The 27674-nt window shown below is 41.1% G+C and overlaps 1 protein-coding gene across 5 annotated transcripts in view; it reads left to right on the top strand.

Annotated features, from left to right (window-relative positions):
• Positions 1 to 27674, top strand: part of LOC140278117 (adenosine kinase-like) — a 116392-nt gene that overhangs the window by 52406 nt on the left and 36312 nt on the right. The window lies entirely within an intron of this gene.

The following is a 27674-nucleotide window of genomic DNA, read 5'->3' as shown; positions in this document are numbered from 1 at the left end:
CATTTTCTCTCATCTCAAGTCAAGATGATAGCCCTGAAATTGCACTGCATTCCTCGTCTTCAAGCAGTTCATTATCGGCATAAATCAGCATTATAGCCTAGCCATCAACACACGCCTTGGCATACTGTCCCAAGTGAAATTCCCAATGCTCCCCTTGTTGCCTCCAAGCCCTCTAAACACGAGTGTACTGTTGTGCAGTTATGACGGAAGTTTCATAATTAGCCGCCCAGTCGCAGAGACAAACAAACAAAAAAAAAAAAAGAAAAAGAAATGTTGTTAGAGCTCATGCCAGAAAGCAGATCACTCAGTCCATCCTCCTGAGTTTGTGTGGTCTCATTTTTAGCCTCTGCTTCGCATTAGCAAACATGGCACATCCTCTGCAAATTGGCAGTTGGGTTTTGCCCACATCCGACAGTCTTGTGCACAGGGAAAAGCTTCCGTGGGATTTGAGGGGGGATAGAAGGGCCACAAATGGGTGTTTGTCAGTGCTTGGAATCTAAAACATGGTGTTCAGCGTCCCTCTTGGGCCTCTTTGTCAAAACAGGGGATCATTCGCTTTATTAGAGTCCTATTCGCACTTCCAAAGGACTTAGCCAGATACACTGCCACAGCTATTCCCACTTAGTACTGTGTGGCGTGTCTAGACTGGCGTATACTAAGGCCTCCTCTCTCCATTAACCTTGTCGAGAGCACTTAGATGTATTTACCTAATTTACAGCCAGATTGTACATTTCTCACTCTCGTTACACTAACCTTTCCTGTGTATTAATGTGCTTTGTTGATTTTCATTAAACTGCTGCTGTTTAGTTTCTGCGGCCATGCACACTCTGATCTCTAAATTTAATTACCAGATAGTGCACATGTGTGCATGTTAGCATGTTATTTGCTCACACATGTGTCTGTGTTTGTCAGAGCATGTGTGTTAAGGAGGTGATTGATGATTCCTGGCAGAGGCTCTCAAGGTGCCTGCTAGGATGTGGTGTGATTGGATGAAAACAGAATTATTAGAGGGCTCTGGCAGCCAGTCTGGCTCATCCAGTAGCAGCAGCAGCAGCAGCAGGACTGGTGGCAGACGCAGAGCAGGGCGGCAGTGCTGCCATTTCTCACAAAGAGAGAGAATGTTGAACTCCTGCCAAATGTTTGGTGGCAGGCTGTTGCTAGGAAATCTGGGTCCTTAGGCAAATCATTGCACAAAGACCAATAACAAAGGCGAGAGGGAGAAGAAGGAATGGCTAAATGCATTTCAGGCACATCTCTTTTTTTGTTGAATGCCATCGCTGCTGCAGTCATGTTTACAGTTATTTTTTACCCTGACGATTGTAAACATCAGAAATGGAGGGTTATTGTGAGAAGGGAAGATGAGTGACTCTAATTGGTCAGGGTGATGTGTGCATGCTGGCCCAGTTAGTCTCTTCTCCCTCCTCCTTTCTTTTGCTCCCACTTTCCTTCCATCCCCATCCCCCCTTGGCCTTCTATGGACCCCCCACCCCCTTCCTCTTCCTTCTTTTTTCTCCCTTTGCTCTCTTCTTTGCCTCCCCCTTTCTCTCCTTCTCTCGTCTCTCAGGCACACATACATTTGCAGTTAAACACACAGAGCATACACGCACACATTCTGCAGCATACCACTGGCTTGTTTTTCTTACCACTGAGCGCTTTGCCCTGTAATTTGATCTCCACTGCTTGATGCATCCTCCATGATGCCACTTTGAATTAACCTTTGTCTTCATAGCTCTCCTTGGCCCCTGCTAATAAAATGGCCTCTACTAACTCATGCCATTTACATTCAAGAAAAAAAGAGGAAGCACTTGGTCCATCTCATGGTTCTGCACAGTGTAACTAACAGAGATGGAGTAGAAAGGAGAGGAACAAGACAATTGACTGTGAAAAGGCCTGTTAATGACTGGGCACAGATGGTCAGAAATAACCCAAGGATAGACGGAGGAGACACTCGCCTCTGCCAACTGGCTTGCTACACAAAACTCACCCAATGAGACACAAGCTATGGAGCTGTTAGGTCACAAATCGGATCACAGCTGTTCGATTGTGCCCTGTGCTAAGAGCACAATCCCTGTTAGCTTGCAAAAGGTTGGCCACACCCGAGGAAACCTCGCTGGCCCACCTTTTTTTCAAACAGCACAGCAAGTTGAACCAGAATGCATCACACTGTTAACACTGGCACTCTGTATCTAGCATTAATTGGCAGTTGTATTCTTGCCCTCACTGCAGGGAAAAGCTGAGTTCAGCTTCACTCACTGTAGCATAATATGCAAAGAAAAAAGCTAAAAAGGAAGGCAAAAGTGTGTAGGGGGTAGAAGCACAGCACTGGCACCACAAGCAGAACGCCAGCCTGCTTACACCCCAGAGTGACACACACACACACACACACACATTGTTACTCCACCCCACCAACCCTCTTTAGTTTGCAGCCAAAAAAGCAGAGGGAAAGGTTTTTCCACACACACATCTAACTGACACCTCATCAACCAGCCAAAGGGCTGATTAGCACAGAGGTGACTGCGGCTGTGTCTCTGTTCAACTTAGGACCACACTGTCCTCATGCTGACCTTGAGACTCTTCCTCTTTTCTATTTTCCTTCTCTCTCCATCTTACTTCTGTTCTTCATCTCCAATATTCCTCCCCTAATCTTTCTCCATCCTTCTTCTCCTTCTCTTTCTTTGCCCTCTGTCTTCTCCACACTGTACTGCACCACTCTGCACTGCCCCTGTCCTTCCACATAGCCAGGGAGGGATCACGAGGCAAAATGCAGACATGAGAGTGAAAGAGGGAGGGAGGACAGAGAAGTAGAGGAGGGAGAAAAAACTGGCAGGCTCCCCCTTTGTCTGCAGGCGATCAGTTACAGTCTTGGTTGCCGATGAAATTTAATCCCCACCGCATTTACATGCCAAGTTTGACTTCTGGCAAGCCTTATTAAATAGATTTGTAAATCATTTCATCTTGATTAGAATCTGCTCTCAAGGGGATCACCTTTTTTTTTTTTTGCATTGCTTGTGTTTTTGTTATGTGCACAATCTGTGCCCACTGGTGTTAAGATTTGAAAGTCAACCCTTTTCCGTGAGAGTGAGTATAAGCAGTAGATTTTAGGGGACAAAGAGCAATGCGTGCCAAGTCCCGTCTGTCACCGGCCAAGCCACTGTGTCAGCATGTCTCTCATCTCTAGAGGTCATGTCGGTGGACGGGCAACTGCTCTGATGTGCCTTCTCTTTATTAGGCTGACACCACAGTGTCTTTAGCACGGAACAATGTCATCTCAAACTGCGCCTAATCAGATGGCATTTTGTAACTGCCAGCAAACATCTTATGAATATGAATTCATAATTGTTCAATTACAAGTCGACTGCATCATATTCATTGGCTTATTTATTTTTTTCTCCCGCTGGCCTGGGCCAATTATAGGATTTCAATCTTGAGGCAATCAAGTGATAAGGGTGAGGCGTTTAGTGTTTGCTGTCACTATATAATTCTCTCGAATGTTAAACATGCATCTGGGAGGGCTGTTTTTGTCAGAAGGCTGTGCGTGGAGGTGCACCTGCCTAATTGAGTGGTAATGAGCTGTCAGGAGTGCGGGTTTGGTGATTGGCTCTTGGCGGGGTGTCCTGTGCCAGTGGGATATATGGGCTGGCCTGGCCCTGATGGAGGATCAGCCAGCTCCACAGCCCTGCAAGCCTGAGTGGGCGGAGTGTGGTAAATTAGGGTGGAGAGGCCAACGACACTGGCTGTGGAGACATCCTGTGGCTTTAACTCAACTGTAGGATTTATTTAGGTTTTGTTTTACAAATATCCCCACTCCAAACTTTGGTTTAATCCTTCAAATTAGAGTTGGGAGATGATTTTAGTTGTTTTGCATAAGTAAAAGTGGAAATGCTGCACTGATTAGTCTATGAAAAGTAAAATTCCTGCATTTGATACCCACCTGAAAGCATCATTGGAATTATGAGCAAAAACACTATTTTGTTGTATTTTCTTAAAAGCTAAAAAAAAAAAACAACCAAAGTTTCTCTTTAAATTGGATTAAAATCTTTGAATCTCCGCTGGGATTTTGGACCGCTCCTTTTCAGTGACAATCTTCTGGTCTTTAAGATTGGAAGTCTTTAAGATTCGTTCCCTCAATAAATTCTTCATATGATTTATTTCTGAACTTTGGCTGAAGCAGTCCAAAAAGTTGATATTGCTCTTCGTCTGATTTATCAACATTCATGATTTAGTTTAGTTTTTCTAAGCATTATGCGATCTAAAGCATTCTGTCACCAACATATCGAAGCAGATGCTCCCACAAAATCAAGTTTTTGGTTACCAATTCTGTCATCAAAGGAAAATAGATGATTCAACACAGGCATTTTGCACACATTTTTTTTTTTAGGGGTGTTTCCCCTGGAGCAATGCCCAAAGTATTGAGTGATGACGTGATGCAGTGCCTTGGTTTCTTCTTTTAGCTGGTCAGGTCAGTGTAAAGGGCATCATTACAAATTATGACTTGAACAGGATTCTGGTGGAAATTAGGCTTGTAGAGAAAGAAACTGTCCAAGGGCACAACTTCCTTCCAACCTTCAAAGAAGATGGTTATGTGAAGCATCCTGCTAAAGAGGAATAGAAATCGTCAATAGAACACAGCATCAACATTTTGGATTGGCCCAACCAGAGTCCAGTTTACTTATTTCAATCCAGAACTTTTTCATAGAACATAAGACCAGAGTGATAACAACAAAACAGCCTTTAATCCATTAAAGGAGTGGTACAAAATCCCAGTGGATAAAACATTGCCAGCTATTATATGATACAGTTTGTTAAAGAAAAATGCCAACAACGGAATGAAAAAAATGCAATGTCTGTACCATGCTCATTGCTTCTTGCTAGCGAACGCTGCTCACTGTCTACATTTTATAGATGCAAAATTTCAAACTTGTAGGACTTGGAACTTGCTTGTGATGATGATGATGATGGAAAACGATGATGCTGAAAATCTCAATATACTGATCACCGTAAAGAAAACTAGAAAGCTAGATATGTATCTTTTTTATGAATATTGCAGTATGTGCAATGCATAAGAGCTTAAACTACTGAGTACTGTCAGGAATTTTTTTTTTTTAGCGTGACAAGCAATAGTGGTCAGTATGCAGAGTCATCCCCTTCCCTCAAAAAAGGAAACGATGGGGTAAAGTAGAAGTAACCCCACTTCCTCCCTTGCTTATTGCTCCATTTATTTGTTCAACTTAAGAGGAAACACTATAAACTAAAGAAGAGCAAATATGTTTGGAATTGTTTATGAGAAGAAAGTTTACGTGATGTCAGAGTTCACTTGATTTTGTTATGGAGAAGAGATTCTCATTCTGAATTGCATCGTTTTTGGCTCAGACTTTGTTTTTTTTTTGTCAGAATTGTGTGTGGAAGTACAAAGTTGGCAGGGCCGAGATGGGTTTATTTTGGGAGTATTTATTTACAATTAATAATTGGAACATTTTTGGACCCTGGTGAGCTTCCAGGCTGCATCCCATTTTGCTTTACCAGTGTACAGTGTCTTTTTCCCTCTACACCCACATTACCTTGTAAAAACATTTTTTATTTTTGCAGCAGGAAGAACGCTGTGTCCTCTCACCCCAGATTACTGTGTGCATCTGCTCCACCAGAAACAACTCTTTTCTGTTGGATGAAATAGTTTGGATTTAATGATATTTCTGCTAGCTATCACCTTGTCCCCTCGCTCCCTCTGCTTCAAAGCCCTGCGGCATATGTGTCTCTTTTTATTCATGAGACCAAGTTGTAAAGCATTGAATAATGTTTCCCTGCTACACAGGCATGTTGTGGCCATTTGTGTGAGTTCCACATCTTAATTGAATAGCCTGAGTAATTATTTGTCAAGTAATGCTGAGCAGAAAATAAATAGCCACTTTGCGGCTGTGAATTGTGCCTGATAGCCATGTGTTGATACTCTCACCAGGGAGAGTAAAAACCTGCTCTACTGGCTAAGTATCTGATTAAGATTCACATGATGGAACCACAGACGCTTTAGGATAGCGTGTCTCCTGGGCAAAGATGGTGAGTAGAGTTAAGTGTCAGACAGTGTTACATGATCACACTGCAGCATAAAGCCTTGACTTAATAAATATTGCTGGAATATTCTCACCACAAACCAACCCGGAGCACTCGGATGAGCTTGCCAGATTTTTTAAAGCAGCCTGAGAAGGATCACCACAGATGTGTGTGTCACAGATGCTGGACAGTGCTCTTTGAGACTTGTGTCCTTTTGCTAGGTTTCATTTTTCTCTTTATTTAGCTGTAATTTGTTTATGGTCTCTTATAAGCCAGCGCATACCTTCCTTCTGCCAGTTTGGCCTCGATCCATTGTAAACTGACTGTAATTTTTTACTCTCTCATTTTAAAGGAGGGTAATGATTTCTCAGGATAATTTCGTGTTAATTCACTTATTACTTCTTCTTTTTTTTTTCAAGTTATAATCCTCAGTATTTTCAGCATTTTGCAATTTGTCATGATTCTTTTAATGGACTTTTTTTCCACAATAACAAGTCAGTGAATTTGTATTGTGCAATCATCTCTCTGTTTATTTGTTATAATTTCTCCTGGCAGATAATCCCACACAGGGAGCAACATTTTATTGCATCACGTCTTCTTTCTACAACACTCAGTAAGCTTTTTAGATCCGTGGAGACTAATTGCCTCCTTTGTATGTCTACTTTTTTCATCTCTTAATGCAACTTTCTGTACTAAACTAGTTCTGGATTGTTATTATTGGCAGACCAATTTAGTACCTGAAGTCAATCATTATAGAGCCATACTGTTGTATTGTAAAATGTGCTTTGACATTGTTTTGCTGAAATAAGCAAGACCTTCCTTGTTGAGGATCAATTGAATAGCAGCTTATGTTTCACCAGAACTTGTTCATGTCATTGATCATACCATCCACTGGCATTTGAATTGTGCACCAGAAACAAGCTGCATCGTCTCTCTGCTCTTGAGTCTGGAGACTCCGATTTCTAGGATTTCCCAAAAAAGCTTTTCAATTTGGCTTCATCAGACCAGAGCACAGTGTTCCACCTCTCACCTATTGGTGTGTTTTAAACGAGTTTATGAGGCTGTGAGAACATTGCAGGAGTTTTGCTGGTGTTCCAGCCTCAGTTTCATGTTGTGGCACGGGTTGTTTTTCTCTCCAGTGGACTGGGTTTTTTTCAGAATATGAAGCTTTGCGGTCTGTCTCTATTGTACTGAGCTGGCTAAAGTTTCTCCTCTGCATGTGGAATGATGAGATGATGTGCCCTCTATTTGACTTTTGCTACCATGGCTCACAGGAGCTGTAATAAAGCTTAACGCGTACATAAAGAACTGGAGCTATACTCACTAACTGCTGTCTATGCTGCCCATCAAAGCTAGCTTACATTACGTTGAGTGGACTAATGTCAGTATCTATCTTGGTTTGCTAAACAAAGCAAACTATTGGATCAAGATATTGAGACAGTTAATGCAAAATTGAATTATGGAAATACAATTCCAAGATTTCCTCTTGCTCCTGGGGCAAACTGCTTGTCAGGCCAGGGTACCCTGCCTCCCGCCCTATGACAGCTGGGATCCAGGGATCCAGCCCAACCACGACCCTGAGTTGGATTAAGCGGAAATACAAAATGGATAGATAGAATTGTGTTTATGTGGAATTTGTCATATGTTTTCCTCACAAATAACAAAGCAGCAAAAATATAAGACTACTCATATATAAATGTATATATTTATGCCCAGCACAGTTTAAGATAGTTTTAGATTGTCTGGCTCACAACAAAACCTAATATGTGATTTGATCCTATAGATCTGGCAGGCTCACCGATAAATAGTCCTTCACCTAACCTCTTGTTTTTGTTGTCACATTTCCTGCTGTTTTTATAAGAATAACCCAAATTATATTAAAATGATTGATTAGTGAACTGAAGATATGCCAGTTGATTAAGTATGTTTAGTTTAGAAATGAGCCAGGCTAATTGTTTTCCTCACTTTTCCCAGTTTTTCCATCAAACTAGACTGATCAGTTTTATCTTTATATTCATCGTCCTGGAATCATACGGATGCATGATTCCAAAATCCTAATCAAGTTCCAAAAATGTCGTTTTAACAGAAGAAGATTTCGACAATACTGCAACAAGTGATTGTTACTAATAATCACAGTTACTAACTAACTAACTAATCCTCAGAACATCCAACAATCCAAAATCCAAATTTCAAAATTTGAAAAGCTTTGTTGTCTTTGAAAAGCATTGCCTCGATAGACGTATCTATTATTTCAATTTAGGAAACAATCAATGTAAAGTATCAGTATAAGTAGTACAAGTAGCTTTTATGTCTGGGTTTCCTTTAGCATGCCTGGGGTTAAACACACACAGAGGGAAAATCTTTATTTTTCATACATGGTCCCACTCAGACATAGGCTACTACACTGACCTTATCTATTGTTTCTCAAGTGTATATTGTAAGCAGCTTTGGAGGCTTTATAGAGACTTAGCCAGCAGGGCTGCCGTTGCTCTGGTGGAACATTTGGACCTCTGGCAAGTGTCAGATTTTTCAGCTGCACATTAAATCTCTTAACCCAGTTCTTTTCCCCTCCCTTTTCCTCTCCCTGTCTCTCTTTCTCTTCCTATTTCCCCCTCTCTCTGCCATGCTAACAAGCTGGCTGTGATTTATTTTTCATGTGTGGCACTGGTAGCCTCCGCCATTTCTTTTTTCCTTTTAATTCTCCAGCCTCTAAATTCTTGTGCCAGTGCTTAGCCTGGTGCCCAGCCCCTGAGGGGGCAGAGTGGAAATGCAGCCAGAGCAGCTGCACATCACCCCAACTGGGCAAAGTCCTCCAGACGCAGTGTCATGGGGAGGCCAGAGACGTTTGATTAGCATGTCTGTCGTTATTGGCCAGCTTGAATGTCATGCACCGTGAGCCCAGTTGTCTAATGCTTTGGCTGGCCAGTGGAGCCACTCCCTGCAATTACTGATAGGGCTGCTTGTTCCACTTTGGAGGCGAGGCCAGAGAGAGCACCAAAGTGCCAAATGATTGTCGTCAGTAAATAAAAAGCAGAAATCGTCCTTTTTGATGTTCTGTATGTGCGTGCTTTATTTTCAGATGCTGTGGCGCAATCACATTTGAAAGCATTTTGCACTCCCAACATAACAAGGTGGGGGGGGACCAATCAAAACAATAACTGTGGTTCCTTTTGACAAAGCCCTTGGCTCGCTGTTGTCAGAAGATGTAAGCTGACTCATCCACACAAGAAGGGCATGTATCCCTGGGAGCGAGGGGCAAAAAACTATGATGAATCCTCCCCTCTGTGTTCGCCCCTCTCCACTGAGCCTGCATAGATTAATTACATGACTAGTAGCTAGTTTAGTCTCATTATTTATTTTTTCTTATAAATAATTTCACTCTCCTTCTCTGACTCTATTTTATTCTGCTCAGGACTTTTCAGCTTCACCCTGTGGAAATAAGAATGCATTGATTATTTTCCATCTAGCAAATATCCCACCAACTGAGGAATAACATGCCTTCCACCTAATTGGTTTGTTTATCTTGAGCAACAGACTCTGGGTTTGTTTGGACTCTGGCTGGCATCCACACACTGCACCACTCCTCAGCATGATTACTCACCTTGGGAGGAGGCTGCTGTGGCAAGGTTGATGTTTCCCACATAGACATCAGGCTGTCATTCTCCCCGCTTATGTGACATCATTTGCCAAGACAGATTTGTTACAGGAGAAATAAATTCAGGCCTAAAAAGGGATTGATTTAAGGACAGGCTGAAAGTGGAAAAAGGCGACAGGAGGGATGGGGGCTCCGAGACACATTTCACCACTCAGAGGGCTCGGGCCAGATCCAAACAAGCTGCCAACAGAAAGATGGATTCTGGTTTCATGTATAATTGATAAACTGTATGTTCTAGGTGTCAGCTTTAAAGAGGGAGCTTGGACTATATCAGGAAGCTATTTTTCCTCTCTGAGGCGAGCATCATTTTTATTTTGTCCTCCCCCGTTCTCTGGCTTATCTTCTGAGTTCAGAAAGCCCCGTTGAAAATTATCGTCTTCTTTGAAGACGACGTTTAGGAAGTGCAGCATTAAAAGCACATCCTGTTCCTGTGCCTATTAGAAGCGCTAGTATAGGGCAGATAGCCATCTGCAAAGTTGACTGAACATCCTGAGTTATCAGGATTAGCCATCTCACTCTTGACACCTAACGCATTAATATTAGCTATGGGAGAGTATCCTGCTGAAAGCAGCATAAAAGGATTAATGCAGCTCTTATCCTTTTGGAAATAATGCCCTTTATTGAGCGGATCTGACACTGTAGAGGCTAATGATGACATTGAATGGAGTCAGAATAAGTAATGGTACATCATCCCATGTCGTGCAGCCAGAACAGTCGCTATTTGCATTCCGACGGCTCAAACTGTATCGATTGTGCTGAAGGCTTTTGGTTGTTTTTCCTCTGCAGCGGCAAGAGGGTGTTACTCAATCATCAGCGTTATGTAGATAATGACAGTCCTCTCCCTGTGGGCCCAATGACATGCTTCCTTCATCGTCATACTGTATGCCACGATTTCACCTCTGAGCACTTTGAGCTGGAGCAATTACCGTACATGAAACACAATATGCCAGCATGTCAGCCTTCCTGTCTTTCACACAGGAACTGTTGGGTTAATGTGACTATGCCCACTCACTTTGATAGGGATAAATTCATATCCTGCCATTCAGCTGTGTGGGTTTTAGGAGGACATTTTGTGCCACAAAAGCTTTTCCTGTGTGCCAGGGGAGGGCGAAATACCAACTTTGTACCCTATCATTTCCTTTGGGCACAATGTAATAGCTGCAAGAAGCTGTTTTCAATTGTGATTTTTTTTTTCCTTTACACAGGACTTAAAGTGCAAAAAAAATTACATGATTCATATTATTTATTAATACCCCCCCCGTGAACTTGACTCGAAAGGATGCTGGATGTAAACAGGAAATGTGCCAGCACAGGGATAACTGCATCCAGCCACATAGTGAGAACTGATTGTGATTCAGGGCGAGAGTCTCCTTGAACCCCTAAAATGATTTGATTATAAAGAGGTTAAACAACAGTAATAATAAATCTGTCAAATGTATAATACAATGTACCACTTTGTCTTGGGCATTATAACAATGAGGGGCAGACAAGTGGCCATCGGGGCCACCTGAGAGCATTCACTCTGTTCTTTCTGTTAAATTGCTGCCACCCCTTGGTGTTATATATTCTTTTTAGTTGACAAGATAGTAACCTTATCAATCAAAGCTGCTTTCTCTTCCCTCCCAGAGACTGGTGTTGATATGTTTAAAGTGCGCTCCCCTTTGGTGGTTTTGATGGAAATTTTGCACGCTCATTTCTGCAATGCCTCCCTGTTTCTTAATGAGCTGATAAAGCCCCAATTATCGAGGCAAATCCTGGTGTCTGATTTGCATTACTGACTCTCATTTAACCACACACTGCGGAAATGTACATGATTGAGGTGCTGAGATGTTGGCCTGCCTTTCCAGAGACTCACATGGTTTGTGTGTGTGCGTGCGTGTGTGTGTGTGTGTGTGTAGAGACACAGGAGATGGACAGATTAGATTAGATACAGTAGAGGCTGCAAGGCCCCGACCGTTTGTGCGTGGAATGTGATTTAGTTGTGAGGTTTGAGCCTACTCTGGGCTCTTGTGATGGGTGAGGGGACAGACTGACAGTGACAGTGGGGTGGTAATGCTTCTGAATGAGGAGGAATGGCTCCTGTAAGGCTCACCCCTTCTAGCGCCTGAACACAGCAGCCCTGTCCAAATACAGTGCAAAAGGAATTCTTCTTCACGTTTGTTTTTCTCTTTTTTTTCCTCCACAGAACTAGAAATCGTAGCTATTCACAGCTTCAACTATCTGGGAAGAAATTGTGCAAAAAAAAAAAAAAAAGAAAAGATAAATCTTTTTAAAAAACCTAAAAGAAATATAGTCTTTGCTTTTGAGTATCAGCAGCTGTAGTCACCCCACTGTTTATGGTTTTTAATGTCAGGCAGCCGAAAGATACATGCAAAAAAGCAAGTCTCTCAATCATTACGACCATGTAGGTTATTTGTTAATACTGTCAAATTCGACCCATGAAGCCACCCTCTAATGCACCACCTCTACAAGCAACAAGTGGGAAATAGCAGTTCGTCTCAAGTCTTTCCTTTAACAAGTCCCTAAGTCATCATAAAGTGGCAGAGGGCAAGGGTGTGGATGATGTAGTTATGCACAGTACTTTCAATTATTAATGCATGTTAAAAACCAACATATTTTTTCACTTCTGAGTTTGGTTCACTGAATAACACTTCAGCACTTTACTAAAAACATTAATTCACACATCAAAAGACTTTCTTTTGACAATGCCATTGTCACCTGCATGGACACCGTTTTGCCGGTGACCTTGGTTTAATGTAAATTCAACACATTACAACGAAACTTTGTCGCTTCCTGGTTAGATTTAGTCAACAACATCACTTGGTTATGTTTGCCTCCATCAATCCATGTTTTTATACTCGCTTTATGATATTCAGGGTCACTGGAGGCTGGAGCCTATCCCAGCTTCTAAAAGGCGAGAGACAGTGTACACACTTGACAGGCTGCCAGTCCATCACAGGGCCACACAGAGACAAACTAGACAAACCAACATGCACACTCAGTCCTACAATCAACTTAGAATCACCATTCAGCCGAAGATGCATGGCCATGAAAGAAAGCTTGACTGCACCTAGAAAACATGCAAACTCCACATGGAGAGATTCCAGCTGAGATTCGAACTGGGAACCTTCTAGTCGTGAGGCGTTTGTGCTAACCTCCACTATTGTGATACCATTTAATAATTCACATGTAGTTGCTCTCATGGACACTGGGGGTCGCATATCCGTCTATCGTCTTGATGAGTTGTTATGGCCAGTATGAGTGGACAACCAAGGGGTCACTATCAAAGATGTGGACATATCAGCATTTCTGCAGTTAAATCCCAGATTTAGTTTAATGAAACTACATATCTGGCCTCCTTGGCCTCCAAGCCCATTTTCATCTCTGGAACTAAAACATCATGTTTGGAACTTTGGCTGGGGAGCACTGGAGCTCATGAAAAATGCATTCGCTCAGCTCTTTTTCGTACTCCTCGCCTCTGATACTCTTGTCATATCATATCCATGTCATGTCAGCGTGTGTATTAATTATGTAGCAGGCGCAGTTGAGCAGATAATATTGATGCATTGGAACTCGGCATCCTATGTATATTACTCACTCATCATTGGGATATATAAACAAGACTTAATCAAGTATGAGAAGATATTTTAATGTTTATCCTTGTGGGTAAATAACTCTTAGTCTGGAAGAGGAAGCTGTTTTTTTTTTCTATCTGCTTTTCCCTTGGGCTCTTTTATTTTTAGTGTCTGACTCAGTTCAACCGTTGTGGTCATTTTTTCCGGTTCAACCGAGGTGTTCGACCCGGTCATCCCACAGGGGTTTTTGCCTTTCTTTTGGTTTGCCAGCTCGCAATCTCTCAACATATTTCAGACAAATGGCACCCAGCAGCACCTTTGGAGGTGTCCCAAATTGCAAAGGTAATTTATTTCTTTGCGTGCAGAATTATACATGAGTAAGAGGTCGCATTGTAAAATAAAATTGCTCAGCAGTTGCACACACGCCAGATCCTGCTGGGGTTTTGTGTTTTGTGTTTTTATGAGTCCTCTCTCGTGCAGTAATCGTATCGAACTGTGATAGCACTTGAATATATTCCCTCGCTAAAATGAATATCAGGAGGGAACACAGTTCTGGATGGTTCCTCTTGAAATGCAGCTGTTTCCCTCTGGTCTTCCTCTTCCTCTTGTAGCAAATAGTCTCTAAGGATTAAAACCACAACAAACACTTCAGAGATATTAATCTTCATCTGAAACCTCAAATGAAAACTTGCATTTAAAAGGAAAAACAAAGACCTAAGTCTTTTTAGATTTAGATGGATATATCTTTGCCAAGTGTATATCATGTAATGAAGGCATACTTTAATTTGGTAACCCTGTCGTTGCCTGCAACAGAGTCAACACTGATTGTGTGTGTTTTGTAATGTTAGAATGAGTGTTTTACAGCGTGGTGATTGCTGCGGTTTGGCAGCAATAATTGGAAGTTCAAAGCGTTGATCCACGAGCGTAGCCTGGGGATAGGTTTCTAGAGAAGCTGACACTTCAGACGTATTATGAAGCCATCACGTCTAATTTGCACAGGCCTCTTTTGTAATTTACCCCCAATTCAGAGGAACAGTCTCCTGCTCTGCAACACAATGCACACTTGGCTTGCATTGTTCACGCTCATTGGAAGAGACACTGAGTGAATGATTCTTGGAGCACAAATAATGTGTAGCACTGTTCCTGTCATATTTGTTGCTGTGTAATGGTGCCTGATTTGCAGTTTCCTGCAGCGCTTTTTCGGTTTGGTGCAGAGCAGACAGCACTGCACTGTATTCAACAACTGTTTTCTGTGCATCGAGTCCAAGCAACTTGTTTACAGCTCACTGCTGAAGCAACCGCTTGACAGATAAAGGACCTCAAAACGTCATATAGTCTCTCAGAGGGGGAGGACACCTCTTCAGACGAAGGACTGGGGTTTTCCACATGCCGCCCAGACATTCTCAGACATATTGAGTTTGTCTGTGTGCATCTTTGACGATGCAAATGTGTCAACCACATGTAACAAATCACCCAGCGAGGAGCTGAGATGCTCAACTGCCTTTCTCACGGCTTCTAAATGGCTGCCAGTGATCTTCACCAGCTCTGCATGTCTGTGAAGCCTGCAGTTCCTTGTTAATGGACAGATTAGATTTAGTGGGTTATTGAATGATTTGTGCTCATTTATCTCCGAGCAAAAACGTCTTGTTTAACCACATGAGTGGTCGGAAGTGAGACTGTAAAGTTTTATGAGCTCTCACGCAGCAAACTAGTGCAGTTGAGTATATGGGGAAGTGTTAATAATGTTAAACAAGCCATTAATTGGTCTGTAATGTAAACCTGAAGTTAGTAGAGTAAGTAAGTGTTTTTTTAGTCATTAAACTTATTAAGTCTGTTTTCATTTAAAAAAAATGCATAGAATACCATATATGTGGCACAGTCTTAATCAAAAGAATATTTATACCTCTCAGTTGTCAGCTAGCTTTGACATCTGATGTAAGGGAAAAAAAGACAGCACATCATAGCATGCCATATTCTGACAGAGAAGACATTTGTAAATTATTAATGTTTTCCCTTGCACTGTCACCTATCAATGCCTTATCCTGCTACTGCTGCAGTTTGGAATGCAAGAGTAGTAGTCCTGCAGTGTGGCAAGTCATGTTTCAGGCTCTCATTTCAATATCTGAAGTGAAAGGTCGGGGTGATATATTCCATCCTGTCGCAGTGCCAGTGACTTACACACCACCGGTTCAAGATGGGTACACTTTTACGAGGCCCACCCAGCTTGTCAAGCAAACTGATAATGAATCAATCTCTGTGAAACATTTATGGTGCCCCCCTTCAAGTCCACCCTCTCTTTGCATGAGGCCAATTAGAGCCTCCTCGGTGGCCCCTGCTGTCTGAGTCAGGGAAGCCCCTTGCATTGTCATATCAATATTCCTCTGTTGATCTCCAGCTGAGGCGAGTCCGGCTGCTCTTTCCGCACTTGCTAATTTGCATTCGCCAGCATGTGTCGGAGATGGCATGCTGGCTGCCTCTCCTCCTTGTTCCCAAACCTACTGTTGCCTCCCTCTCTCAGTCTTTTTCTACTTTTTTCTTCTGCTTCTTCCTCTTCTTTTTTTCGTTTTTGAGAAGGAAAGGTTTCTTGATTCCTGGCATGCCAGAGAAGGGTCCTCTGAGGATTACATTGGCTAAGCCCTTATCACTCCAGGAAATTCAGTGCCTGCTTAAAAAAGTGGTAGGAGTAGAAAATCAAGGGGAAGTGTTATTCTTTTTAAGTTTCTCCCTATTCCCATGGAAAGTTATTACGGGTTTGAAGAAAACTCCTTTTTTTGGCACTCAAGTTTTCTCGTAACTGCATTTCATATTTCACCTTTCTTTTTCTCCTTCTCCTTCTACTTCTTCTTTTATTTTTTTTTTCCAGGCGGCTGGTGGAATTTCAGAAGTGGAAAATGTGAAGGCAGGTGCCTGAGAGAGTAGGAGAGAAGGGAGGTTGAGGGAGGGCTGTGCTCACTGGGAAGCGATGTTAAACATCCAGGGGAAATGTTTGTTATTCTAATGGGATACCACCATGGTAACAGCTTTTAGAGAGTCCCAAGGCTTTGTGTGGAGTGTATGCACGCATTCATCAATCTCGCCTAATTTCTTTGGGGATTAGCAAATATAATCAGTCCCTTCTCCAAGTCGTCACCTGTTTATCGACATGAATACTACGGTGAAATTTAGCACAACACGGCATCATTGGATGTGGGGAGGCAATACATGGGCTATTAATATAAATCACCAGTTGAAGTGCATTGCTGAATGGATTTAAAAGTCGATAGTTTTCTTTTCGCGCTGAAAAGCTTGATAGACAGAGAAGCTTACATTTTGCACATACCTACTTCCTCTTTTACTTGTAACCAGGACCAAAGCACTTTGGCTCAAATTACACCTTCAACTTAAACATGTTGCAGAGGTAATGAATTATGTTATTTTGAAACTTGATACCTTTACAAGGGCTTAAAAGCAATGGAGTGAACTCATTTACATGACTTGTAGGGGGAAAAAAGGGAAAAAAATTAAACCCTGTCTGATGACTAGTCTCTGTGTTTAAAAGGCTGCAGTAGCTGGTAAGCCCCTCTCAATTCTATACCTTTTTCTGTCCCTCTGCAGATTTTCTTAAGTGGCTTATGTGAATTGCAATTGCCACATTGAAGCTTGAAGTATACAGAATACATTTCTCCTCGGCCGTGGCTGGCTAACAGTGCGTTGAACTTGTGCGTGTGGTGATGGAGAGGTTTCACACATAGTACTGCTGCGCCGTGGGAGTATAGCCTAACCTAAAGCTAAGCCTCCAGCCGGAACAGCCTTCCATCAAACTCACAACACTGCTCTCTTATCTACTGGCATTTCTGTCTGATACAAATAGTCAAGACATGATATAGTTGGCTACATGTCATCTTTGGCATTGTACTACACTCTGTCTGCCCCCCCCCCACCCCCCACCCCCCCACCTCTGTGAAATATAATGCTTTTAACTCACCAGCTTTTTGCTTTGGCTATTTTTTCCATCTCTTGCACAGACAGAAACCACTGTGTTTGCTCATCTTGGCCAAAGGCCAAAGGCTTTTTCTGATATAATCCCCATCATCGATCAGACTTTGTTTACTCTAACATGGTTCCTCTCCCCTCCAGCAATTAGAAGGCAACCTTCCACCCCCCGCTCCTCAGACTAGCTTTATACGTTTATTTTTCCCTTAAGTGGTAATTTTTCATGTTGCAGCTCAGCTCTTAGAAGTGTGGGTGTATATTAGGTAATGGATACTCTTCAAGCAGACTGACATGTGAGATACAAAATTTCTGTTAATGTTGCTTTGTCTTGGAAAAGAAGAATTCTGCAGTTACCAAAAACTGCGCCCGTTGTACTAAAGGTACATTGTTTCGAGATGATTCACACATTTTCTATAAAGCACTCCACACCCGGTGTGTTTCATTTTAGGCTTCAGCACTTAGGAATCTCAAGTACTCTGAAATTTCAGAAAATAGTTGAGTCTGACTCTCCTGTCCATCTGAGAGGCTCTCGTCATGATAAATCAGGCAGGAGAGTGACTGGTATTTTTTTGTATCTTAGCCAAAGAGGTTTAAATTTCAAAGCAGTTTCCTCCATTGCTGATATTGTGATGAGTTCTGGTTCAGTGTCCAGTACCTGTGCCAGTCAGTTGATAAAGATATTCATGAGGATAGAAACTTTATTTTGTTTTGGTCAAGGTTGTTATTTCAGGTCATTGAATGTTCAAATTCCGTAGATTTCCTGTTATTTCTCCCTGAGTTAAAGAATGTTTACTAATTTCTGTTCAAAGGTATCCATCAGGGCTGGAGCAACATTCCTTCTGCAGGGTAAATTCTTGTGTTAATTCATAATAAAGTGTATTTGTGAATGAGGAGAACATTTCTGTGAGGGTGCGTTTACAATCTCATTCTTACTCACATCACGAGTGGAAACTACAGTAATTGGAAAAAAGTCAAAATATAGCAAGAAGTTTTCCACTTTGCTGAGGTGGAAAAGTTGGTGCATTAATAAAAGCAGAATACGAGAAAGTGCAACGGAAACAGACTTTGGGAATAAATCATGACATACATGAAGACTTAAACATCCACTGAACTTCCGCTCCACTGGAGAGATGACGAATTGTTGCAGGAGAAAACATCAGACCTGTAGTCAAGTTTCTTTCCAAATGTAGCTCAAATCAGCGAAAGTATATGTATCTGCTTTTCCATCCACCACTGCTCCTCATATTGTACAAACATAAATCTCCTGCTTTGATCTAATTCTGGTCATTTGAGGTTTGACTCCATATAAAGCCCCCCTTTTAATGAAATTCAGTTTGTTTTTACCATCTCAACATGTCCATTTGTTGTTGTTTTTTTCTTTTATCTCAACAGTCAACATCAGTGTTATCTACTGATATCTGATAACCAGCATGTTTTATGTAACTCAGCTAAATAATCAATCCTGTGAGCTGGCTGGGTGGGGCTTGTCAGAGGTCTATAAAAAATGGCAGAAAAACTATAAAAGAGGCAATCAGTCCAATGTTTTTTGAGCCAAATGCATCAACGTCAAATACAAAATTTTGATGAACAGAGCTAATTATGCACTGGTTTGATAAATGTCTGGAGGTGCATTTTATAATTCTTTAAACCATTATGGCCTACAGCGATTTTTTACCTTTCAAGCTTGAAGCTTGAAAACATGGCACCAACATTTTGATGAATGAAACATTACGTTTAAAATAAACAAAACTGATCATAATAAAGCCTGAATCAGAGGGTTTAACGTCTTAAACCATGGGTCTGAATGGGTTAAGCTCTGAATGGGTTAAGCTACAAAGAGAAGGTGGATCGACTTCCTGCTTTTACTGCAGCAAGAAGAAAAAAGTCTGACATTTCAAAGAGGTGTGGGTGTTTATTAGATAAAGGATTTTTTTCAACCTGACCAATTTGTTAATGTTTCTGTCCGTGAAAGGCAGAATTCTCCAGCTCTCGAATGTTTTAATTAGTTCAAAGAGGTCACAGAACCAGACCAAAGAATTTGACTTAAGGCAGTGACAGCTGTAAAAACTTATTAATGCCACAGCTGATGGAAATGACATAGATGTTTAAAATTCATAATAAGAATGGAATTGTACCTAATGAACAGAAAAGCAGTCCATCGGATTTTTTTCACTACTTACATTGTATCACACAAGTATGAAATTAAAATAATACCAGTTTAACCTTGTACATTATGTCCTCGTGAAACAGGTCTCTGATATGTATTAGTCATCTTGTCCTGCAGAGAGGTAATACTGAACACAGGTCATTCCGAATGATCAAAGGCAGGCAGCATGCAAATGCCTCTGGACCATTTTGATTTAACCTCCGACATTTTTCTTCTCTCTGTCTCTGTTGGCGAACAACCCGGCAGCACCATCTCAGTTTGTGGTGTTTAAAGTTTTGTTTCAGGCTTAAGAAAGAGTCATTTTCTGCCTGGCATTATATCCATCGTTTCCTCTGGTAAATGTCTCATGTGGGAGAATGTGCTAGCACACAACACTACTAACGTTTCAATGCTTTGTGGGGAAAAAATGTCTGTTAATCGGTGAGCTGTTTCACAATAACTCAAAGACAGACGTTATTCACAGGAGCTGCGGCCAACTTTTAACAGTATTATCATGCATTTAGTTTGAAAAGTTGAAAGCTCCTTTAGTGTCTTTCAATTTAATGCCATTTTTTTCTTTTGATCACCAAAGATTTTGAACTGCCGAGGTATTTCTATCAGCTCTGATTAGCCATGCACGTGTAGCAAAGCACTCTTCACTCAGCAGGGAATTGTAAAGGCAGCTTAAACTTTTAGCAGAAACTGACACCTTCTCTTAATCAAAACAGCACTTCATGTAACTCTTTCCTCCCATTTACTGAACCAGTAAACTTTCTCTCGGAGGCTTGAGTTTCTGCCCTCGACTGCGTGCACTCAACAATCCTCTTGTGGCCTGAATAAAAACAAAGATGATCGGGGTTGACTCGTCGCATCATCACAGCACGGGGATGGTAAAAACATGTGGAGTGGATAAACAGCTCTGAAGTTTCTTAGCCTTGGCAGTATTTCTCACTGGTTGTCATTTTATGTTGCAGTGTCAATTTCTGCATAATTCCACGGTGCATTGGCTTGGCTTGATTTGATTTAGAGCTGCATCTTTCAAGGAAATTGGGCTTAGGGTATGAAAGTTCACACTTCTTGCCTCAAGGCAATTGATTTCTCTTGAGCTTGATTTTAGTGCTGAAGCAATAGCATCACTGCGTGTTGGAACCATGTTGTGTCACAGGGGTCTAGCATTCAAACCCTTGTGTGGGCTCAGTTTGATTTGAACAACAACATTTAAACTGACAGAATTTGTTGACAAAAACAATGAATTACCAGCAATTTCACAATCATTTATCATGGTGTATTTTGCTTATTAGCTTTACCGAACCCAGTTGTTTCACAAAGTAAGTAATTGATATTAAAATTAACAACTTCTCGCAGTATTAGTTTGATCCGTTTGATCCTAGAGAGTCTGTACAATGTAACGCTGCATTTAAATGTCTGTTTTATTTTAAGAGGCTTTTAGTTTAAATCCTAATAAATAAGATTGCAGTTAAAGAAGTATTCCATAGATTTTTTTTTTCTCCTCTTGTGAACATTTGTATAACCTGCTCTTCAGCTCTGGAAGAGCTTTTCAGAAGCTGAAAAAATGGATGGTAATCAAGGAATATTGTCTCAGCTTGAGTCCAGGGACTTAATTTTAACAGACCCTATGTTACAAAGTGGTTTGAAAGACATGGGCATTAATCAGACTGGGAGGTGTAGCTGTTGGAACAATTATGGAAAATGTAGTCTCCAGGATTGTCCGAAGACCTGCTTCTCTTCTGGCCTTTTTCTATATATTTTCTTTTTCAGTGTTTCTGTTGGAAGTTTCAATGGAAATCCAATACTACACAAATAGACTATTGATATTGAATGAAATTGTAAACTTTTGGAGGAAATGACTAAGAACGTCAAATCAAATCAATCAATCAAACTTTATTAATGTATCACTTTTTTACCACTTTTTAGCTCAAAGTGCATATGTATATAAAATGGATCCCTGTCGAACCAACTTTAGAGGCATACTATGTAGAGTTGAGTTATTCTTTGTACAGAGATAAACAAACAAGCTTCTTTGTGTACTATTACCTGAATTACAGATGAAATATTCAAACTTCATTTCTTTGCTTTCTTTGGATTTTTGCTGGAAGTAGATTGAAAGCTGACCCATTTGCCATTGAATGCAGCATAATGACAGCAGCGTTTTCAGTACAAGACTGACCAAAGTCTATCACAAAAACGTGTTTTAAATCAGTTAAATAAATTTAGATCTAGCGATTGTTTCACATTGGTCATGCTCTGAAAACACAGACACAAACAGTTCTGCAGGAAGCAGTTCTGCAGGAAGCTGCTGCGTCAGTTGAGTTGAAGTGAAAGTCCACTTTCTACCAGTGGGGCATGTATGCGTGCGTGTGGCCATGGTTATTCCTCGCATATTTGTACTTTCATTTCAATTTGCTTTGTGTCCACACACCTTCTGCCTAAAGTTGGCGACCCAAAAACAAGATAACAACAAAATAACAAGACAGGAAGAAGGGAAATACCAGCACAAAAACAGAAATACAAACTTCTACCAGGGATCACTTTAGTCATAGTTTTTACATTACTTCAAGCCACATATTGGCAAAAAAACATCATGAGGACTGGAGGCGGTTCGTGGATCTCATTTGGGCCAACAATGATCTCAAATGAAAACCAAGTAAGTGTGAGGTCACAGGCAGTGCTGTACGTTTGTAATGCTAAGACGTTATAGTTGTGTTATTGGAGTACAATAGCATGATTTTTCTTTCAAGCAAAAATGCTAATTACTCTGAAGATAACATAATGAAGTTGAGATTAGTATTTTTGTTTGCAGCTGCTGCAACTTTTTCCTCTCAGTTCATTTTAAGTTCAAATTTTGTAAACTGTTCAAAAAGCTGTTGGTGTTTTCATATTGGTGACCATCATATTGCAGTTTTAGTTAGCTGATTAAAAGAAATAATGATGATTAAAAAAAAAAGAAGCACGGGTAATTAACACTTTTTTCTGCCACATGTTCTCCTGTTTGGCTGGTGCTAAGCACACAGTCAAAGGTTGTTATGAGACTGAATTTAAGCAGCCCCATGTCCTCTGCTCTGAGCAGTGGGCAAAGAGCTCCTGCATTGAGTTTGACAGCCTTCACACAATATTGTGCAAGGGCGCTCCCTTAGCTTCTCATGCTGGTTAAATGTAATATGGCAGATGGATAGTATTTGCAGGGAGAGTGGGGGTCTCACCCTCCCTCTCACTCCATTTTTTCTTCTTTTTCTTTTTTCTTTTTTCTTTTTGTCGTCTCTTGCCAGTACCTCGGACATTTCAAGGGGGAGAAATATGTATCAAATTAACTCTTAGCAACGGGGCCTCTGAGCTCTCTGCCCTTGTCTTTTCAGCAATCAGAGCTTTGTTATTTTAGTCTTTCAACCAAAACCAAACTGGATTCAATGGCCTCAGCAATTACCTGTAATTTTCCAACCTGGTGCGCTAGCTTTCACTGGAGCAACTCTGAACAGTGAAAGATTGTCTCCTCAGTTCCTCATTTTAGTGTTCAAGTTAAGTGTGCTAATTCATTTGCCTCTCCAGAGTGGCGCATTTGGAAATGCCCGCTTCCCAGCAGCAGGAATGTCTGTGGAGATTTGGTTTGGTCTGTGCACAACCTCAGAGTTGCTGAAACTAGACACCCCTCTGTGGTGTCGACACTCCGACACTGAATCTCTGCTTTATACATCTGACCCATAAATTAAAACGTTCTTTCAAGCCAGTTCAGGAGAGACAAATCTGAAGTCCTGACATCTGTTTTCACATGGTGGACTTATCCCATTTTTCCAGCCAAACACCCCCCTCCCTCCCCACCCAACAAACTCACTTTTCCATTCCCCATCCTGTCCTCAAATTGTGTAAGAAACTACAGGATGTCAACTGAAAGTATGTGTGTTTGTATAAGCCAGAGTGATGTTTCCCCTTCTGAGGTACTGAAGGAGAGAGAACTGCTTGCACTAAAATGCTAATTAAGTGCAGTGTGGCAGACAAGGACACTTGAGAGTGTGCGCATTAACAAATTTTAACTCCCTGCAAACCAAACAGTTTGTACTGGGCTAATCTCATAATGATGGAGGCAAGAACAACAGTAGGACCCAAAGAGAGTACGAATCTAGAGTTGCTGTAGGACATAAATTGTAAGACAAAGGAGCTTGGCTTTGTTTCACATGACGGAGATTACATAGTTTTAAGAGAAAAAAATCCTCTTTTCTAGCTTAATTTCTTTCATTTCATCTGTTCACAGAGGCAACATATGGTATCTGTAAGGGAGAAACAGTTTGTGCTATGCAGTGAATTATTTTGTGGATTAGTATTGGCATTTAGACGCTCTTGGCTTTAAATCTAGTCTGTTTTAGATCTTAAGTACATTCCTTGGCATCCCTCTCCCCTGCTCAGGCCGGCCTCCTAACCCGGCCAACACATTTTTGAAACTGCAGAGCTTAACAGGAGCTCAAAATGCAGGCATTTGAAGAGACCCTGATGCTGATCCTGAATTACTTTTTAGTGAGATGCTGCCTAAATCAAACTAGTTTCTCCAATGCCATGATGCCAACAACACCTTAACATCAAGGTTTAGCTGTTGTTGTTTTCAGAGCAGAGTTCTCTGAGGTGCACATAATTACGATCTCTGATGGCTGTGCAAATTGCAGGCTGGTAGTGTGACACACCTTCCCCTCAAGTGCTGCTGCCGTTGGCTCTAATGTCTTGTTTAATGTGCTCTGATTAAGATGACTTTGGTCAGGTCTATTTGGTTTTCCACACGACCTTCGAGCTGCATCTACGTTTTTCACATGGTGCACAGGAGACTGTTATGACTCCAGGGAATAATATCCTCTAGCTTGAAAATTGGCTAATATCTAAACCATAGAAAATGTTTTAGCAGAAAATACTGCAGCAGTTAGTAAGTGATGGCTCTGTCCAGTTGTTAAAACCAGCGTTTGTGGCACATTTATGTTGCCCTGGAGATCCTTGCCGGCATGATAGCCCTCTTTTCTCACCTTTAAGCGGCCTTTAAAAGCACTGCCCTCCCTTCTGTTTCCAGTACAGCTGGCCTCCCTCCAGCCCCCTCAGAAGAAGTGGATGAATTCCTAGATGTCTGATAAGCTTCACCAGAACATGATTCCTAATGGAAGAGAGAAGAGGAGGCAGATGCTATCGGCGTGCTTGAATCGCCTCGCACCCGGATCAAACTTCCTGAAAGTGTAGCAAATGCTGAATCGCGTTGTGAGGTTGTTGCAGATTTATCTTCTCTGTTGGTTTAATTTAACTTGTTTTCAAATGAAACCAACTGGCCATTTCAATGCAAACAAAACATCATTAGCATTGTGAAAACCCCAGTTGCTTTGTAGCTCCTTTCCAACTAATTTTCCTTTGAAATTAAAAGCCTCAAATGAGCTCTTTTCATCCTTGTAATTTTTTTCCCTCCTCTCAAGGCAGTTTGTGACACCATTAATCACTTACCTCTGTTTGTTTGTCCTCTTTCTTTTTCCTGTTTATCGAGCCAGAGACTAACACAGATCTGCGCCGCCCCCCCATCGTGTGTGAAGGTCTGTGTGTTTGTGTGTAAAACAGCAGGACCTTCAGGATCAGGGAGTAAAATATACCTCGCAACACTAGCATAGCATGCTAGAGGTGTCTTGATGGAGATGGAGTCATACTGAGCTAATGAAGCTCCAAACCTCAGCTATCGATCCACCTCACAATGGTGCTTTACAGAGATAACAGAGGAGGAGAGCAGTGTGCGGCATCACACGCGCTCTGATCTGTGTGACATCTAATTCTGTGTAATGAACCCAGTGCACCAGAGAGCATGATGGGGGGTTTGTCTATGGTAATGACAGGGGTAGCATGGCTTGGGTGGATTTTGAAAAGCTTTGAAACACTGCTGGTTTGCTCACAAGGCTGTCCCGTACAAAAAGGAATTTACTGTTGTGTGTCTGTCCTAGAGCAGATGTCCTTACTGTGTTGCTGTTCTTGAGTGGTCTACTATTTTATTTTGGTGGAGGTTTTTGTTTGATAAAAGCCATTTACCTGAATTCAGGCCTCAATAGACATTAACCTTCCCTCTACTAAAACACAGCCATGACAAATTGTTGTAATCGTTGTATTTCTCTCTGCAGTATTTTATGATCTTTACCTTAAAGTTCCCAGAGTGTCCTTATCTCTGTTATTATTTGGCCCTATGTCCTGTAAATACAATAGCTTTGAAATGGCAAATAATATGGCTGCTGTTCCAGCTCTGGTTGTAGATAGATAAATTGTGAGCCTTGTATCAGACTAATGATGCAGTCTGCAATTTTGAGGTGTGACTATACCGAATAGGGTGAAGACATACAGACAGGATAATGATTCCAAGAGTGCATTCACACTTGTAGCTCTGTGTTCTGGTCCAGACCAAAGCTTAGATTTAGTTAACATTCCCACTGGCATTTTTGTTTAATTTTTTGTATTAATGTTAACCCAACAGATGCTAAAAGAAATACTGAAAGTCGGTATATGTGATGGCATTACGTTTTAAATATGTGATATGTCTACCATGAAATGACATTGTGACTGCCATTGTTTAAAATAAAAGCTTTTAAAAGATTATTATTCCTCCAAGGTAGGAAATAGGTGAATAATTAAAATAAATAAAATAGAAAAATAATTTAAAAAAGAAAATCTTTCTTCCATAGCTTTTTCCTCAATTTACACATTAAAAGATTAATCAAAACTGCAAAGTAGAGGAAATTCTGTTGCATAGTATGCTTCACATTATACGATAATGGAGTCGTTTACCATCATATAGTCCTGTTTCATTCATTATTAACATAGAATATTGAAAAGCTCCCTGAGAAAAATTCTATGATTTGTGGTTGCATAAATAAACTTGTCTAAGATCTGGGGATTTGATTTAATCTTGAGCAATTGCAGTGGAGACAATTCCTCTCTAACTGAGGTGGTGATGGTTTAAATTCCCTCCATCATTCCTGAGTAATAGGAAGTGTCAAAACCTTCATGACACACTACTTTGAACACTCCCCCTTATCCCTGCTGAATTAAAATAGACTTGGAAAAAAAGCTTTTTCTTTTCCATGACCACCTCTGCTGCTGCTTCAAATGAAAATGCCCTTCCCAAAAATAGATCATTTCTACCCTTCACATGTCCACTTTTATTTTAAGCCTGGTGACACCATGCCATCCATCACCCCCAGCTTTTAAGATGTGAGCAGCCCCAGGGAAAAGACCGATACAATGAAAGGGAAGGGGAAGTGTAAAAAAGCATGCTGTTACTGAGTTGTTAGGCTCTCTACAGTTAGATTGCAGCTAATTTCATCTCAGAGTAGCATTTAGACATTTTTTTTGTCTGAGTATAGTGGAAGTTGCTCCTCTTTTTTAGGGTAAGCACTGAAAATTGATGCTCTGCTGTTCCAACTCTTCCCTCAAATGACCACTTGACATGGCCAGACATCACTCTGTGTTATTGTCTGCCAGGAAAATGCATTTCTGAATGCTTTATTGAATGTTTTGGCTGGTTGGAAATTGTACAAAGTGTACCCAGTACTTTGATCATCTTGACCTGGAAATATGATAGTCACCCCACTTCACAGGGCTCTCTGACACCTGGGAAACTGGATCTGCCATTCTTGATACATGATCTGCACTGCAATCCTAAAGACTTAACTTCTCTTGTTTCGTAGACAGCAGACTGTACTGGTGGTAACTGGAATTTCACATGGCTAAGACTGAGGCTTTTTTTTGTCCCCACAACCCAATTGAGTCATACATTTTGGAGTCTGGTGGGAAAAATACACAAGGCTTGTTATTCAAACAAACAAATGTTAAGACTACATATGAGTATGTACACTGAAGGAGAGATACAAGGCAGGTCTGTTTTAACATTTTGATTCTCTTTTGGGTTAATTTTCTGGGTTTTCTGTAAGTTTTTACCTAAGACAATAAACTTTAACATTATTTAAACTAGAAAAACATGAGCTACAAGGGGCACTTTGCATAGGCGGTTATTTTGCACTGCAAATTTAATTTGCTCGACAACAGCTCAAGACTAATAATTAATTGAACACTAGACTCTCTGTGGCAGAATTAGATATACTTTTTGAACTCTGCTGCACAGTATCCTGTCGGAAATCCAGATTTGTTTTAAAGTTGTAGAAACGACTGTGTTTTCTTTTGTGTGTGTTATTTTTCTATCTTTCTTTTATTCGTTTTAACAGTTTGAAGCCATTCTCATGAATGTATTATGCAGAGTGTGCACAGAAAT

The sequence above is a fragment of the Leuresthes tenuis genome, unplaced genomic scaffold (genome assembly GCF_036924035.1).
Source record: "Leuresthes tenuis unplaced genomic scaffold, fLeuTen1.0.hap1 SCAF_20, whole genome shotgun sequence".
NCBI lineage: Eukaryota > Metazoa > Chordata > Actinopteri > Atheriniformes > Atherinopsidae > Leuresthes > Leuresthes tenuis.
This window is presented reverse-complemented; position numbering and strand designations above follow the sequence as displayed.